Here is a 15,626-nt window from a genome sequence, read left to right as displayed (position 1 = left end):
CAAAGTTCTTGTCTCTCTCAGAACAAACACAGGGTTTGTTAAAAGACCTCTATTCCAGTGAGATGCTCGCTCAGACTGCTAGCCTACAGCACTACGAGATAAGAAATTATTTTAAGCTGCTGTGCTTGTGCTGATTCGTTACAGCCAACGGTCAATGGATACAAGGATCCCACGGAAGCCCTCAGTCCCAGAGCTAAACGCGCAGCCAGGCCCAGGGGCGGAGAGCTGAAGGAAGAAGACACAGGGGGGGAAGAGCGGCTGCAGCCCTCGCTGCTTCTTGGCGTCCAGTCCAGGTGAGTTAGCAGCCCTGTGCCAGCGCCCCAGAGTAGCTGCCTCTTCCCCTCTGCGGCCACGCCTCTCAAGATTCTCCCTGCGGCCCATGTCCTAGGAGGAAGACCGTCTAGGGCCCTTCAGCTCAGCCTAGCCAAGCTGACATTTTCATTAAAAGACATTTTATAGGTTTTCCACGCCATTGACTTCACCTTCGATTTTTTTTCTCCTTCCTTCCCCTTGAGAAAATTAATATCCGACTGACCGATTTTGAGATTTTAATCTGAAAATGTTTACGTGGACTCAGAATGTTTTCTTTAGAAAGAGCAAAGGAGCAAACTAAAATATTTCCCGTGAGTATTTTGCATAAATATGGTGTTTTACATACACACGTACGTGCTTCATGACTTACAAGAGGTGAGCTTTGTCTAAATCAGGTTCCTAATCGAGATCCATGCAGTTTTATAATGAACATTTTATGAAAATGCATGCAAATCGTCACTACTGTAAAAAAAAACTGTATTCAAAGATGCAATGCATCTGTAATATGATGTGGGAAAATGAGTAAAGCTATAAAAGTCAGAGGTATATTTATGTCTTAGCCCCCTCTCCACTCTGAGTTGGGTGGACTTATAAAAAAAAATCACCCGATTTCTCTGAAATGTCATTAACTCATTTGTAAAAACAGAAATAGTCTCTAGCTACCTTCAAATCCAGGAAACTTATAACTGTGAATTATCTATGATTTTCTGAAGTCCAAAGAAATACAATGGGAAGGATGGTTACACGAGGTGGTTGTACTAAACAGATTTCTTAACTGCTTCCTATAATCAGACTCGATCCATGAACACCTGGAGTGGGACGGGATGGACAGTAGCCATTAAGACCTGTTTTTTTAAGAAGTTAGCTAAGGGAGCGCCTGGGTGACTCAGTGGGTTAAGCGTATGCCTTCAGTTCAGGTCATGATCCCAGGGTCCTGGGATCAAGCCCTGCGTCAGGCCCCCTTTTTCAGAGGGGTGGGAGGAGTCTGCTTCTCCTTCTGTCTCCCCCCCCACAACCCCCCCCCACGCTCGCTCTCACTATCACTGTCACTATCTCTGTTTCTCTCTCTCAAATAAGTAAATAAAATCTTTAAGAAAAAAAAAAGAACTGAGAAAAACACTAAAATGCCTGGACATGTTAAGATTGTCCTCTATTTCGAGCAGTTCTAAGCCTTTGAAACATGTGGAAAGAAGACTGACCTTACCTGAGAAATACCTTCCCCTGAAAAATAGTGTGGCCGTGTGACCAGAACCACAGGCATGTAGCGGATCAGGAGAGTGGACGCTTTGAATCTCTCCTGTGTTACAGTTAGCCTTAGTGACCTCAATGAGGATTGTGCTTTACTGATCCACAACTCGGAAAAAGCAAATTTTGACTGTAAAATGTATTAAGAATTTAACTTATTTGCCATATGTGTTATCTGAAAGAGAAGAAAAGAAAAAAAAACCTTCTGTGAAAACATTAAAAAAAAAAAGTTTGACCACATTAAAAGAGTAAGGCACAAAAGGACAAAAGGATAATGATTTTTTTCCCCCCTAAACTCCTGGCCTGAACATAAGTCCTCCAAAAGTCCCCCGTACCAGATGGCTAACCCAGCAAGGGAAGACGGCCAACTTGATTTCAAATGTGAGAGTGATTTTTTATTTAAATGAAAGATAGAAACTGTCTCGATTTTATTATATCTAAGAGGGGAGCTCAAGTGTTCGGCATGTGGGTCTGGTTTGAGTAAAAGTTTGTCTTTTTTGAATAGAAATCATATGTAATCCCAGGCAATGGCCCGAACCATTTGCTAATACTAATTGTTGTTCGTTGAAAGTGGAGTAGGAGATTGTTAAAGTCTTCCCTGGCAGAAACCTGATCTGTGGAAATGTACTTCACAGGAACTGTGATGAGGTTTGCAGCTGGCAAGAGAGTATGACAGTGTGGCCACATGCGTCTCGATCTTTCTTTGGCAACGGAACCGAGACTCCCATGGAAACAACTCTGGGAGTTAGCTGATGGCCCGAAAGGCAGACCTGGCATTCTTTTCCTCCCCACCCCCTTCTCAGCCCATGATTTGACAACAAAAACTGAGGCGGGTGGTTGTACCATTTCTAAGAAAATATATTTTCAAAAAATTATTATTTAATGATGTGGCTATTTTGAACTATGATTAATATAAGTACATTTAAGATGTAACATTGGCAAGTTAGAAAACCACCAAGTAAGGCCAGATGTATAAACTGACTTGATGTTTAAATTTAAAACACCAGCACCAAACTGAAAGCTCTGTTATTAGATGAGTCAAGACACAGAGAATTCATGCACAAATTAGCTTTACCTGTTATTCCCGGAACCAAAAATAATTGCCTTTTATTAAAGTTTTTGTTAACTAACCTACACATCATCAAGATAAGTGGATTTTGTGAAAACATAAACTTATAAAGTGAACTTTTGATTTTACGGTAATCATGACAATATTTGAGAATCCAGTTATGTTCTAGAAACTACATTGCAAATTATCTTATGTTTTAAATTGTTGTGAGACATGTAAAATTGTTGCTAGGGTTCTGTTGTGTTCTTTCCTGATTTAGCTTTTATTCACTAATATCTAGAAATCCTCTCCCCATCAGTACTGAAGGAACGCTGTAGAATTCTGTCATTTCGGTTTTATTGGACATTACCACGGCACCTTCCAGGTCATGGAGAAAGAACTGAGCAAAGGGGAACCAACAAATAGTATCGAGTAGATTTTCTAAATGTTCTTTAGAGAAAAAAGAGGGACACATGTCCCCACTACTCATGCATTTATTGGCTCTTATTTAAGGAGTGTAAACATCTAAGTATGGTCCTTTCCCGTTTGTTAGAGTTCATAATACTCTAGCTTTTCAACGGAACATTTACTATCACCATCCTACAGACAAGGAAACACGGTCCTGGGGATCCTGAGCAGAGCTGGGACTCGATACCAAAACCCTTCCCAGACCTTTACTCATCTAGTTACAAGAAAAGAAAGTGCAATTACAGATCCTACCTTGGGAGAGGTGCAGAGCACTCCACCCCACGGAATAAATGTAAAATGAAAAAAAAAAAAGTATGGTTTATCATTTATTGGCTATCAAAGATGTCTTAATATCTTTGTAGTATTACAGAATACAACCCTATGAGAATGCTGCCATTGGCCTATGAAATAAAATCTTGTCCTGCTGCCCAGCAAGAGCTCTTTAGTTCTAAACATTTAAGAGAAAAATATGGGGTTTTTTTCAAGTTAGTGTTCTTTTTTTTTTTAAAAAGATTTTATTTATTTATTTGAGAGAGAGAGAGAGATAGAGCACAAGGGGGAGCGGGGAGAGGGAGAGGCAGACTCCCCGATGAGCAAGGACCCCGACTGGGGCTCCATCCCAGGACCTGGGGGATCATGACCTGAGCCAAAGGCAGATGCCTAACCAGCTGAGCCACCCAGATGCCCCTCAAGTTAATGTTCTTTTTTACAGTGTAATTTAAACAAATTATATTACATAAATTTTATCTAGAAATATATTATTCTTTTTAAGCAATTTTATGAAAAATTCTCCTTGATTTTGTTTTTTGGGTTTTGTTTTGTTTTTAAATGCTTAGGAGAGGGCAGAGTAGATAGGCAAAAGCCATGGTGTGCTTTCCACAAGAATGGAAGGCAGTTTCCTAGCTTCTAATCGCTTTCTAAGATAAAATTGTCCTCTAGTGAATCCTTCTAAATTTATGTTCCCGTTTCTCCAGCTACAAAACATGACTATTATCAAACACTTACTATGATCTCCCTGTCTTCCTTTCACTGCTGCCAATGCTCCACACCCAGCTGATGGCTCTTCACCGACCCCCCACCCCCCCACCCCCCACTGCATCCTCCAGCCCTGCCAGGCCTGGCCTCTCTCCCGGAGCCTTGACACACTTGAAGGTGGGACCCGTGTCTTAGCCTCCAGGACCAAGTACAGTATCTGGCATGTGCTTTCAATGAATTGAGTTGATTAACTGGAATTCGCTGTTTTCATATAACAAGTAATCATGTCTAAGAGATCAATGCTTCCTTCCCAAACTGTGCTGTGAACTGGAATCACTTGGGGAGCTTTAGAAAATGCTGGTTCCTGGCTCCCATGTCCTGAGATTAATTGGTCTGGGGTGTGACCTGAGCATCAGGATGTTTTAAAGGTCCCCAGGTGGTTCTAACGAGAAGCCAGGGTGAGAGTCACTCTAATAGCCAGAGGCTTCACCAATGGAGAAATGCTGATCCCACATTTACAAGGTAGCCGCAATGTCTTAGGTTATACCATACAGATAGCTATTTTCCCTGCTTCTATAGCCCCACTGCCTGCTCTTTAGTTATTGGCTTCTAAACCAGTATTTAAATCAAATCCAACAAGGAATGCCCCCAAACTTTTAATGAGATGCATTTAGATTAAATTTTAAGTTGGCTTTTGAGCAACTTTTTTTCTAGAAAAAATACCATTTTATGAGCTCAGGCAAAAGGGCCCAAAGGAACATAATTTGCAGCTCTCACTTACTGCCTCTGATACATAGATGCCTTCCATGCCAATAATCTGAAGAATGTTTGCTCTGCAAAACGCACACACAAACACACACTCACACATGCACACGTGCACTGCGTACACAGGCACACACAGATTGCGCTAACATTCTTTAATAGTATAGGACCACACAGAATTTGGGACGCTATTTTTACAAGTAAATTGTCATGATTCCTGAATCAATGGGTGTTTCTCTGGGCTCACTGGGCTTGTGCACCAGCGTGGAATTAGCTCCCAGTCAGCTATCGGATCACAGCTGTGCCCTTTGGCAGGACTTACAAGGTCCTTTGTGTTCTGTTCCCTGCCTGTGTCTTCGTTCTTCACCAGCCCCTTTCTCTCCCCTTTTCAGCTCGCTCTCTGCTCTCAGCGCTTCTTACTCTGTGATGCCATCGTGCCGTGAGCAGGCAGCCAGTGCCGTGCTAATCCCACTGTGACTTATCTATAATGATCCCCCATGACTTCTTCATCTTGTCTCCATCATGAGACTGTAAGCATCTTGTGGGGTGACCCTGTGTCTGAGGTATCTTTATCTCTAATACCTGGCACACAGTAGCAGCCTGGAAAAACTGTGACCTGTTAAAGTAATTAGACTCCAAATCTTTGCTCTTGCTGAGGCCTTTTACAAGACCAGTCAGAGAAGGCTTGGAGGTAGATAACTGTCCTAATTGACCCCAGCTACGGGTGTGACTTGACTGCCCAGATCTTGAGTCAGTATGTTAAATAATTCAGAGAAAGAAAGAACATGAAGAGTGACTGTTTGTGTCTTCATATGGAGTCAATATATTAAAATACCTGACCTTAATTTATATGATTAAGTTTGGGGTTATTTTAAATGCTTTCTTGGTAGACAAATTTTAAACGATCCTTATCTTTATGTTTTAATTTACTTTGAAAACTATTTAATATTGCTGTTTCATCTCTTTCACTTCTGCCAAAGAAGGAGACTATAGCCTGCGTGGCAGGGTTTACCCCCACGACGCTCAGGCCCTTGTCTTCCCGTGCATTCTGCAGTACTCATTCAGCTGGACTCATTTGTTTACCTTGAGTTACAGTCCTGCGGTTTTTGTTTGTTTGTTTCACTTGTAATTAGTCCCTTGCAAACAATTTGTACCAACGAGTAGCTACTTAGCACCGGACCCCCATCCTGGCAGGGACTGCTAGCTGGCCGCGAAAGCTATCTCCTTCTCCTCCCGGGCAAGCAGCAAACTACACTTCCCAAAATCCTTTGCAGTTCGATATGGTGACGTGACGCCAGCCAAGGCACTACGAGTGGACACGATGGGGGCCCCTTCCAGGCCTGACCCGTAAAAATCTCCAGTGCACATCCTCTGGGGACACTTTCGTCTCCCTCTCCCACCAGCACTAAACCTCTGCAGTGTGAGGCGACTGCGACTGAAGTCCCAGGCAGGGAACCGAGCACAAAGGGCACGTCGGGGACAGGGATGCCACGCGGCGTGTAACGGAGCCCCGCGCCATGTGACGCACGAAGGGATACTGCAGCTGGCAGCGGTGCCGGGGGCCGTCAGCATCCTGGAGTCCTCGCTGCTCCCTTTTCAGGAACGGTTAGTCGCCAGGGCAGCACCCGCCGGAGCCCCTTCGTTCCCAGCCTTGCCCGGCTGACCGCTGCAGGACCCCCAGCCTTGTGCTTCCGCTGAGTGGCGGCGGGAGGGCGGGGACGAGGATCAAGAGAACATCACTGCGCGCCCGCTCCGCATCAGGCACTGCGCCGGGTGCTCCTGCGAGCCTTGTGCTCTTCAATCGTCAGAGATGCCCACGAGGAAGGCTTCAGTGCCCCCACGCTCCGTAAGGGAAGCTAAACACTCACGTGAGGTTCCAGCCGCCAAGTGGCGGGTTCTAGCTACAAACGGGCTCTTCTCATCAAAGCCAAGACGGCGACGCCCATCCGAGCCCTTCGGGTGCTGGCAGACGCCCATCCTTCTTCCCTGCCCTAGGGTCTCCCTTGGAAGGGGCTCCTCTGAGAAGGGCCGTGTGGGAGCCTGTCTGTGGAAGCCAAGTCATTTCATGGAGACCAGAGTGGGTGGAGGATGTGTTCCTGGCCTCCTCGTTTAGAACTTGGAACACATTTTTCCATGGAAAAAATACTATGCAGAGAGAATCCATTTTTGTAATGTATGCAAAAGCACTTTGCGAGCCGTCAAGAAGTGTGTAATACACCTAGAAGGAGTTACTACTCTGCACTACATTTGTACCATAATTCCAACACTCTGTGGATTAAATAGCCTTTTGTGAAGTAGAATTTAACCACTAACTGTTATACTGATTGTCTCAAAGGAAAAATACATTCCGATGGCCAAACAACTGACTTACGACAGACATTTGGAACCCAACCCCTTCATAAACGGAGAACCGTCTGGATTAACATGAAGAGGACACATCATCACCGTCTTCATCAAGTATTATTTATTAAGAGCAGTGCATGGGGTGAAGGCTTCAGACTAAAGGAAAAAAAGAAGGGAAGTGTTAATCTAATTTTTTTAATGGCTGCAATTCCACATCCTGGTTGTGAATGAACTCAAGCTGTTCCAAAACATCCTTCTCATCTTTCTTTTTACTTCCATCCCCTCAGTTTGGCACGTATCTTTTACTCCCCTGTCCTTTTATTTTCCTCTTGCCGGTCCATTTTTTGTCTATATTCCACATCTATTCAACATTTATTCTTGCACTGAACAAACTCTTTTCTTTTTAAAAATTTTTTAAAGATTTTAATTATTTGAGAAAGAGAGGAAGAGACAACAGGAGCAGGGGGGAGGGGCAGAGGCTGGGGAGAGGCAGACTCCCTGCTGAGCAGGGAGCCTGTTATGAGACTCGATCCCAGGACCCTGGGATCATGACCCGAGTGGAAGGCAGTGGCTTGACCTGCTGAGCCACCCAGGAGCCCCTAAACAAACTTTTTTCAAGGGCTAACTGTATTCTCGGACTCTGTGATAGAGTCTAGAAATACCAAGATGAGCAAAATACAGTTCTCAGCACGCTCCCCCACCAGTCAGGGAGGGGAGCCTGTAAACGAATCAAATTCTGTCCTGAGAAGTACAGAGACACAGCGGGAGTAGCAAGGGTGTTGTCTAGGCAGAAGTTAAAGGAGCAATTGCCGTTCTTTTTTTGTTCATCTCCCACCTGCGTGCCCTCTGCCTCCCTTTCTCCATCCACACCAGTGTAACCTTCATTACCTCTCTTCTGAACTACCCCACAATGGTCCTAACCAGTCTCCTGGCCTCTGTCCCTCCCCGCTGTAATCCAATGAATATATTGCTATTAGATTTATGTTTCTTTGCGACAACTCCAATCATATAGTGTCCCCTAATTATTGACACTTCTTGCTTTCAGAATTTTATAATTCCTCACATTGCATTTGGAGGCGTTCCACGGCCTCATCCCTACACAGAGTTCCCTTATTAGTCAAATCGAACTGCACGCTATTCCCCAAACTGCTTCCTTCCTTATGCTATTCTGTCTTCCTTCCTCTGCAGGGCTCCCCAAACCACTAGACAGAAATTCTACACGTCCTTCAATACCCCACTCAAAGGCCGTTTGCAGAGCTTTCCTTACACCTCTCAGCTATGGATCATTGATTGCTCGTTTGGAGAAAGGAGCAAGTATGTGCTGGGCATCTTTCGTATATCAGGCCCGATGCTGGGCAGTTTTCATGTACCATCCCATTCAGTGTTCACAATATCTCCGTGAAGCCTGTTGGTTTCTCCACTTTCGGATAAGGAAATCAAGCTCTGAGAGGTAAAGTGTGCTCTAGGTAAGGAAGTGGCAGAGCCGGAATTTGACCCCGTATACGTGTGGATTTGAAGCCCATGTCTGTCTCTTTCCATCAAGCCTCATTGTCTCTGTTGTCATTTCTCTTAGAGCAACAGACTTGAAAGTGGTATGTGCAGTCATCAATATCTCTAGAATATTGTGGATACTTTTAGTTGAGAAACTTGGTCTTAAACATCTTTGTGTACCAGAGTGACTACTGCCATGACTAGAATAGTGGAATAATAGAAACTTAGATAATGTGACGTTGATATAAGAGTGCCACACTGGCATGACTTTGAGGGGATTCAGTCAACAAGCCACATGCAACTCGACTCATTGGTAAGGCAACCAGAGAATCCTATGTCCACAGACGCATTAATACAAAGAATCAGATATGGGGTTCTCACTGGTGTAATTCTCTAAAGAGATTCTGAACAGAACAAAGACTAGGGATGTTGTCCCTTGGCGTTTGCATCTGGCAAAGTTGGAGGATAGGACAGTGAGTGTCAGCAAATACTGAAAATGCTTTGTTTATTCGCTTAGGTATTCAAAGGGAGCCATTTGCCAAGTCTGTGGACCAAAGGACAAGACTGAGACACAAACAAGTGTTTCTTCTCAGCCAATAATAGTTTCTAATACCATCTGGAAACCTACACCAGTTAAGAAAGAAACAAATATGCCTTTTTTTTGCTTTCCTTCTAAGACCTCAAAGCTTGTAAATCTCAGATGTGTTGGGAGGGAAAAGAAGAGAGTTCCAAAATGAGGGCCCTCTGGAGAACTTGAGCCCCCAGGCAACCGAGACTTCAGATCGTCCAGGCAATCAGAGAGCATGGTTATGCTAATCTCAGTGGCTCAGGAACAAAATAGAGGTCGCTGCTATCTCTGTTCACACTGAAAGAGCTTCACTGTGACCCAATGTAGAGTCCAGTCAACCCTGTAAATTACTACGATATTTTTATTGATACCATGAAAATGTACCCTCGTTTCTCTATTGTCACAAAAGCATGTTGTTGAAACACTTAAAATATCTTGGCACACTTTAAAAGTGCTTTTCACAAAAGAGACATGAAATTAATGGTGGATTTCACTCAACACGTCCTTCACAGTGCTTTCTTTCCCCTTCCTCAAAGCCACAGAATAAAACAAAGTGGGTCCAAACAAGACCTCTGAACATTTCTCTGATGGGAATAACATCTGGGGAGTCCGGGATGGCAATCAATGTTGCAATCTCCTCTCACATCCTCACATACACATGAACGGGATTAGCCAGTTTGATCATCAGATTTCACTTTTCGGTGAAGTTTTAATTACCAACCCTTATAATGTCATTCTGGGAGGGAGTCTTGTAGTTTACCTCCCATTTTCTTGCTTCCCAAATCTTGGCGGCCTCCAGCCGACTCTGTTTCCTGCCCCCACTCAAAGCTTCAGATCCAGTGCGATCGCTCACCACTCCAACAGCACCATTTTTTTGAACCCTATATTATTCTAACCACACCACAGTTTCCAGCCATCAGGCACATAATCTTAGTTGCACATTAGCCTGGAAATGGGCTTTTCCCCCCTTTGGTTATCTTATCCATAACATGTGCAACTATTACCTCATTCATCCTTGTGCTGGTTCCAGAGATTAACCCCAAAACTGTCATGATAAATGCACAATTTAAAAAATAGTCAGTTTCCTCAAACTTTTTGTCAGTCTTGTTTTAAATTTCATCCCCTGTTGTGACATGGCTACTAGAACTTGCCATCTTTTATACTGTCTCATTTCCAAACATTGGAGCCAAGTATGAGGTCATATGGTCTAGTAGCATAGCACTTATCTAAAGGAAAAAGCATATCCAGAGCTTTCTCCAATGTTTTTATTTGTTATAATAACACACATAGCCCAAGTTAGAAAACATATTTTTAAAGGAAACCAATGAGACAAGCTTTAACCTTTAACCATGGAAAAGATTCCTGACCATTTCAAAGGAAAGACAGATGCTATTCCTAAGACAGACTAGGCTTTGACTGGCGGAGGGTTTTTCATCAGCATGCGGTATGAGCAAGATCACTCCATCAGTCCTGTGGCTGTGTCGTAAACACTGTGTAGGTATTACGGAAAACGTTAAGAAGTGAGAGATGCTGTTCGTGCCCAAAGGAACTTAACATCTAATCTTTTTTAAAAAGGAAAATAAAACAACAACAAGATGCTCCCATTTTCTAATTAGCATCCGTGGCATCATACCGAAATGGCATAAATTAAGATGGTGTCATGGGAAGCAGAGGGCCAGGGCATGGACCTAGGAGCAGGAGACAGGGCAAGTCTCTTACTTCTCCTCATTCATTAGAGATAATCTGGTCTATCTCTAAGCGCTTGAGGAAGATCAATCAAATAATTCATGCAAAAGCACTTTGAAACTACAAAGTATTATACAAATATATGGCATCATCTCTGTCAATTTCCAGTCCCCATTCTTAATTCTTAAGACTGTCAGAGTTGGCCCCCGTATGCCGTTTGCTCTCTGCATATCCTTCTCCCCCAGCATTGACCACACTGTGGTATGATCCTAGCTTTGTGACTGTTCCCCTACAAGCTCAACCCATCTTTACAGCTCTGCTGCTAAGAGCAACCTTGGTACATGTCCGCTGAGTGATTTACTTGCTAAGCGAATACTTATATAAGGCCCCCAAGTTTTATTCATTCATTTATCAGTTTCCATCTTTTCATTACAGCCTGAAGCTCTTGTCTATGCCTCATCTTATACTGTCTACACAGAATGTTCAGTTTTGTGAACAAATACCCCCCAAACTGCCTCTACTGTTACTTTTCTGTGGAAGCACAGGAGGGAGTATAGCCTGAACACCTGGGAATGAGGAACAAACATCTTCTAGGAGTGAAACTCCAAAGTAGGAATCCAAAGTTGCAGAGCATGGATGCCTGACTTAGAGAGAAGGGCACAGCTCTGGGAGGCAGCCTGCACGGTAGCTGATTCTGGGTGTGGATACGGCCAAAGAAAGGATATTTCAGTCAGAAGAGGGTATCACCGATGGATACACGGAAAAGAGACCCAGAAAGACCCATATGGGCAGAACGACTACGGCGCTGTAGGAGGGAGAGGAATGCTACCTCCAGACTTACCCGTCAGTGGAGGTGGCACCATCACCCTTGGGGAAGGCAGCGCGAAGCCCAGGAGTCTCAGATCCAAAAGCACCTCAGGCTAAATCTGCACTCATCACCTATGGCTGAGTGATCTTAGGTCAGTCACTCAACTGCTCTGATTTTGGTGTTTTCGTATGTAAAATAGTTTCATTATATACAAATATAAATCTATGTAAATTAGCAGAATGCCTGGCAGGCAGCAAGAGCTCCATATTAGTGGCTATTATTATTATTATCAGTACAGATCTTCCTTGACTGAGGACAGAGTTACATTCCAATAGCCCAATTGTAAATTGAAAATATTTTAAGGCGGCCACAAACGCATTTAGTACACGTAACCTACTGAACATCAGAGCTTAGCTTCACCCCCCTTTAAGCACGGACACTTACAGCAGCCTACAGTTGGGCAGAGTCATCCAACACAAATCATAAATCTGTTTTGTAACGATAAATTGTTTTATAATAAAGTGTTGAGTATCTCATGCAATTTACCGAACACTGAACTGAAAGTGAACAACGGTGTTTGGATGGGGACGGAATGTTGGTGTGTAGGTTGTGTGGCCCTGTGATCGTGTGGCTCAGTGGGATATGCAGCTCACTGCCACTGCTCAAATCACAAGAGAAGAGCGTGCCACGCTTGCCAGCTCAGGAAGAGATCCAGATGCAAAATTTGAAGTATGGTTTCTACTGCATACGTATCGCTTCCACACCATCGTAAAGTCAAAACATTGTAAGCCGAACCACCGTAAATTGGGGACAGTCTGTATTAGCTATTGTAGGTTGATGACACAGTTACTGAAATCATTCAATTAACACTCCTTCCTTTGTTTTTATGCTTACCAAGCCACTTTCTAATTAGGATTTTGCTTCCCCTAAAGACTCATCTAATGGGGATGTGATGATTAGTGAACAGAAGTGGTTGGTATATATTTTTCATCATAAATTAAAAAGTTGGAATTCTTGTTTTTATACATCAGTCTTTGGGGAATGTGATTACTGAATTCCCGGTATAAAATTACCTCTACTTATTTTAACATCACATGGTTTAGCTTTAGACTGCTACTGAGAACCCACTCCTGGGATATATAGAAACCCTACCAGGGAACTCCTGCAATACCATTTGGCCTGTCCCAGGTAATGGCCCTTCCCTTTTTAATTGTTTACTTCTCTGAACTACAACGTAGGGGCTGGAAGAAAAAAAAATTATTTTGCTTTTATTCTTTTGTTTTTTCAGTTAGATCCTCAGATGTCTCACTAATTAGATGAGAATAACAAATAAAAGTTTGGGGTGGATTACATAAGACAATAAGTATGAAAGTACTTTGCAAATTGCAAAGCAGAGAGGTGTTATTTATGTATTAAGCGCATTTAAAATATTTATTAAGCGCCTACTACGTGCCAGCCACTGTTCTAGGCATTGAGTGGTAACTGAAACAGAAACATTGCCCTCACTCTGATGGGAAAAGATAAATAACAAACAAACAAATAGATCATTGTAGTGTGATGGTGAAAGTCCTGCGAATAAAAGTGAAGCAAGTTCAGAGATCTATAGAGTGATGCAGTGGGAAGCCTGACTCATGACATCATTTCGTCAGAGATCTGGAAGGAGAGACGGAGGGAACCAAGCAGATAAAGCAGATAGATAAAGGGCAAAAAGGGAAAGACAATGCAAAGGCCCTGAGGCAGGGGGAGGCTGGGGGTGGGGAAGCATGTTTATTAAGGAAGGGTCTTTCTAGGACAAGACTGAAGCCAGATTCGTCTATACTCAAGAGGAAAAGTGTATCATCCTGAGCATTTTATGGCAGTGGGGCCCTCTAGGAGAGAGCAGGAAAAGTACTGGGTCGGTAGTAAGGGGATGCTGGCACCGGGGACACGATTGATGGGACCACGCACTGAGTCTGGGGAAGCAGCCCTCGTTGGAGAAAAGATACTCACTGGCAAAGCAACAAGATTTTGCTTCTCTCTCTTTCCCTTTCCTCACATCCATGTCATTCCTGTCCCAGAGACCACTGGACACTCATCTCAGCGAGGGAAAAATTAAAATGTCACCAGTGTTGCAAGTGGCTCAAGTAGCAGGGACGGAGGGGGCACAAGAGAGAGGAAATGCCCCCTCATCGTCACAGAGAGAAAAGAGAATTTTGGCTAATGGGCTGCAGGGCAGCTGCTCCTGAGTGATGTGCATGTTTAATGCCTACAGATTACAGACCGCCTGAATGATGATTTTCGAGAGATTTTTTTTCCTACGGTTCTTTTGAGGATAGGGGAATTTCTTACAAATGAATCCTTAGTTCTATCTTGGTGTATTTTTTATCTCTGAAGAGTACAAACAAAATTTTCTTATTCCAATACGGAAAATCACTCATAGACTTTGATTTCATTGTGTGACCTTCAGTAGCTATTTATAAATGATTTATGAGATATTCGAAATATTTTTTCTAGACATGTCAATGAATATGTGTCATTTCCAATTAAGAAATGGCTGAAGGGTTCTATGCACGTGATATACTTATTTTACGTACTTGCCGAATTTTATGTTAAACTTTGCACATCAGAAAGAAGACATCTCCATATTGAGTCACAAAACCCTCAACATGCAAAGAGAGTAATAACAGCATCCACGAGGAAATATTTTTAAAAAGGAAATTGTGTATCTGCGTACTTCTTTTAAAGTTGTATTTATTTATTTAGAGAGAGAGAGCACGAGCAGAGGGAGGGGCAGAGGGAGAAAGAGAATCTCAAGCAGGCTCTGTGCTGAGCACGGAGCCCCACCCGGGTCTCGATCTCTCCACCCAGAAATCATGACCTGAGTAGAAACCAAGGATCGGCTGGCCGCTTAGCTGACTGCACCACCCAGGCACCCTTATGTATATTTCTTATTGTTGTGTTGCTGATTTTGTCAGCTTTGATTCTGATTGAGAGAAAGAAGTAATGCTAGCAGGATTTTCATGTATCTGTCTGCCCTTGTGTGGGTCATAGGCTCTGGTGAATGCTATGGCCTTTTCTCCCACAATTAACAGATACAAAATTTTGTTTTCAGTTCATCAGTTTATGGACCTGCTGAAGTTTATGTATGTCCTACAGACCCAGGGTTGAGAACTTCTGCTCTAACAGATTTCAGAACCGGGCCATGGTGGGCCCATGATCTCGCAATGGAGCCAGAGTCACATGACGCAGCTTATTTGCATTTGCCGGATTTATTTTAGAGATGACATTACGTTACTCTCTACCTTGTAAAAAAGGGAAGGCTAGGCGCTCAGTCCATGAGCTGATTTCTCCTAAGAAAGACAGTTGGGAGCACAAACCCTGTGGTGCCCACGAACTCAGAAAATTATGCAAACCAGCAGGAGCCATATTGACAAGGGCACGTTTGTATCACAACGAAATATGAAGAGTAGCTCTAACGTGCATTTTATTGTATTCAGTCACCCTACTCCCCCAAATTGATAGGAAGCCCCATAATATAAAAATCGGACTTCCAGACAGGCAATTACTGAAATTTTATTTCTCCATGACTCGAACACGATGAGTCTGGGCTGTGCCGCCTTTTCTCTCCAATGTACCGCCATAACAACAGTGTGATGCTTTCTACCCCGGTCCCTACTTGCAGTCTCTTATCTTATAAGCAGCTCAGTCTAAAGAGATATAGATAGAACTAGAAAGAAGAATATTTCTGAGAGTATAGGTTTTTACTTCCTGCCAAGCATTCTATTCTCATACACCCTTGTGACCCTATGAAATGGGAACCATAAAACTATTTTTTGGCTTGGAGGTTAATCTATAGTTCACTTTCTCCAATGTGTCCCACCAAAGACCAGATGCGATACTAAAATGAACTAGGTTCTAACAACAAAGCACCCTCATAGCCC

Source organism: Ursus maritimus, unplaced genomic scaffold, assembly GCF_017311325.1.
Source record: "Ursus maritimus isolate PB19 unplaced genomic scaffold, ASM1731132v1 scaffold_29, whole genome shotgun sequence".
Classification (NCBI taxonomy): domain Eukaryota; kingdom Metazoa; phylum Chordata; class Mammalia; order Carnivora; family Ursidae; genus Ursus; species Ursus maritimus.
Note: the sequence above shows the minus strand (reverse complement) of the source record.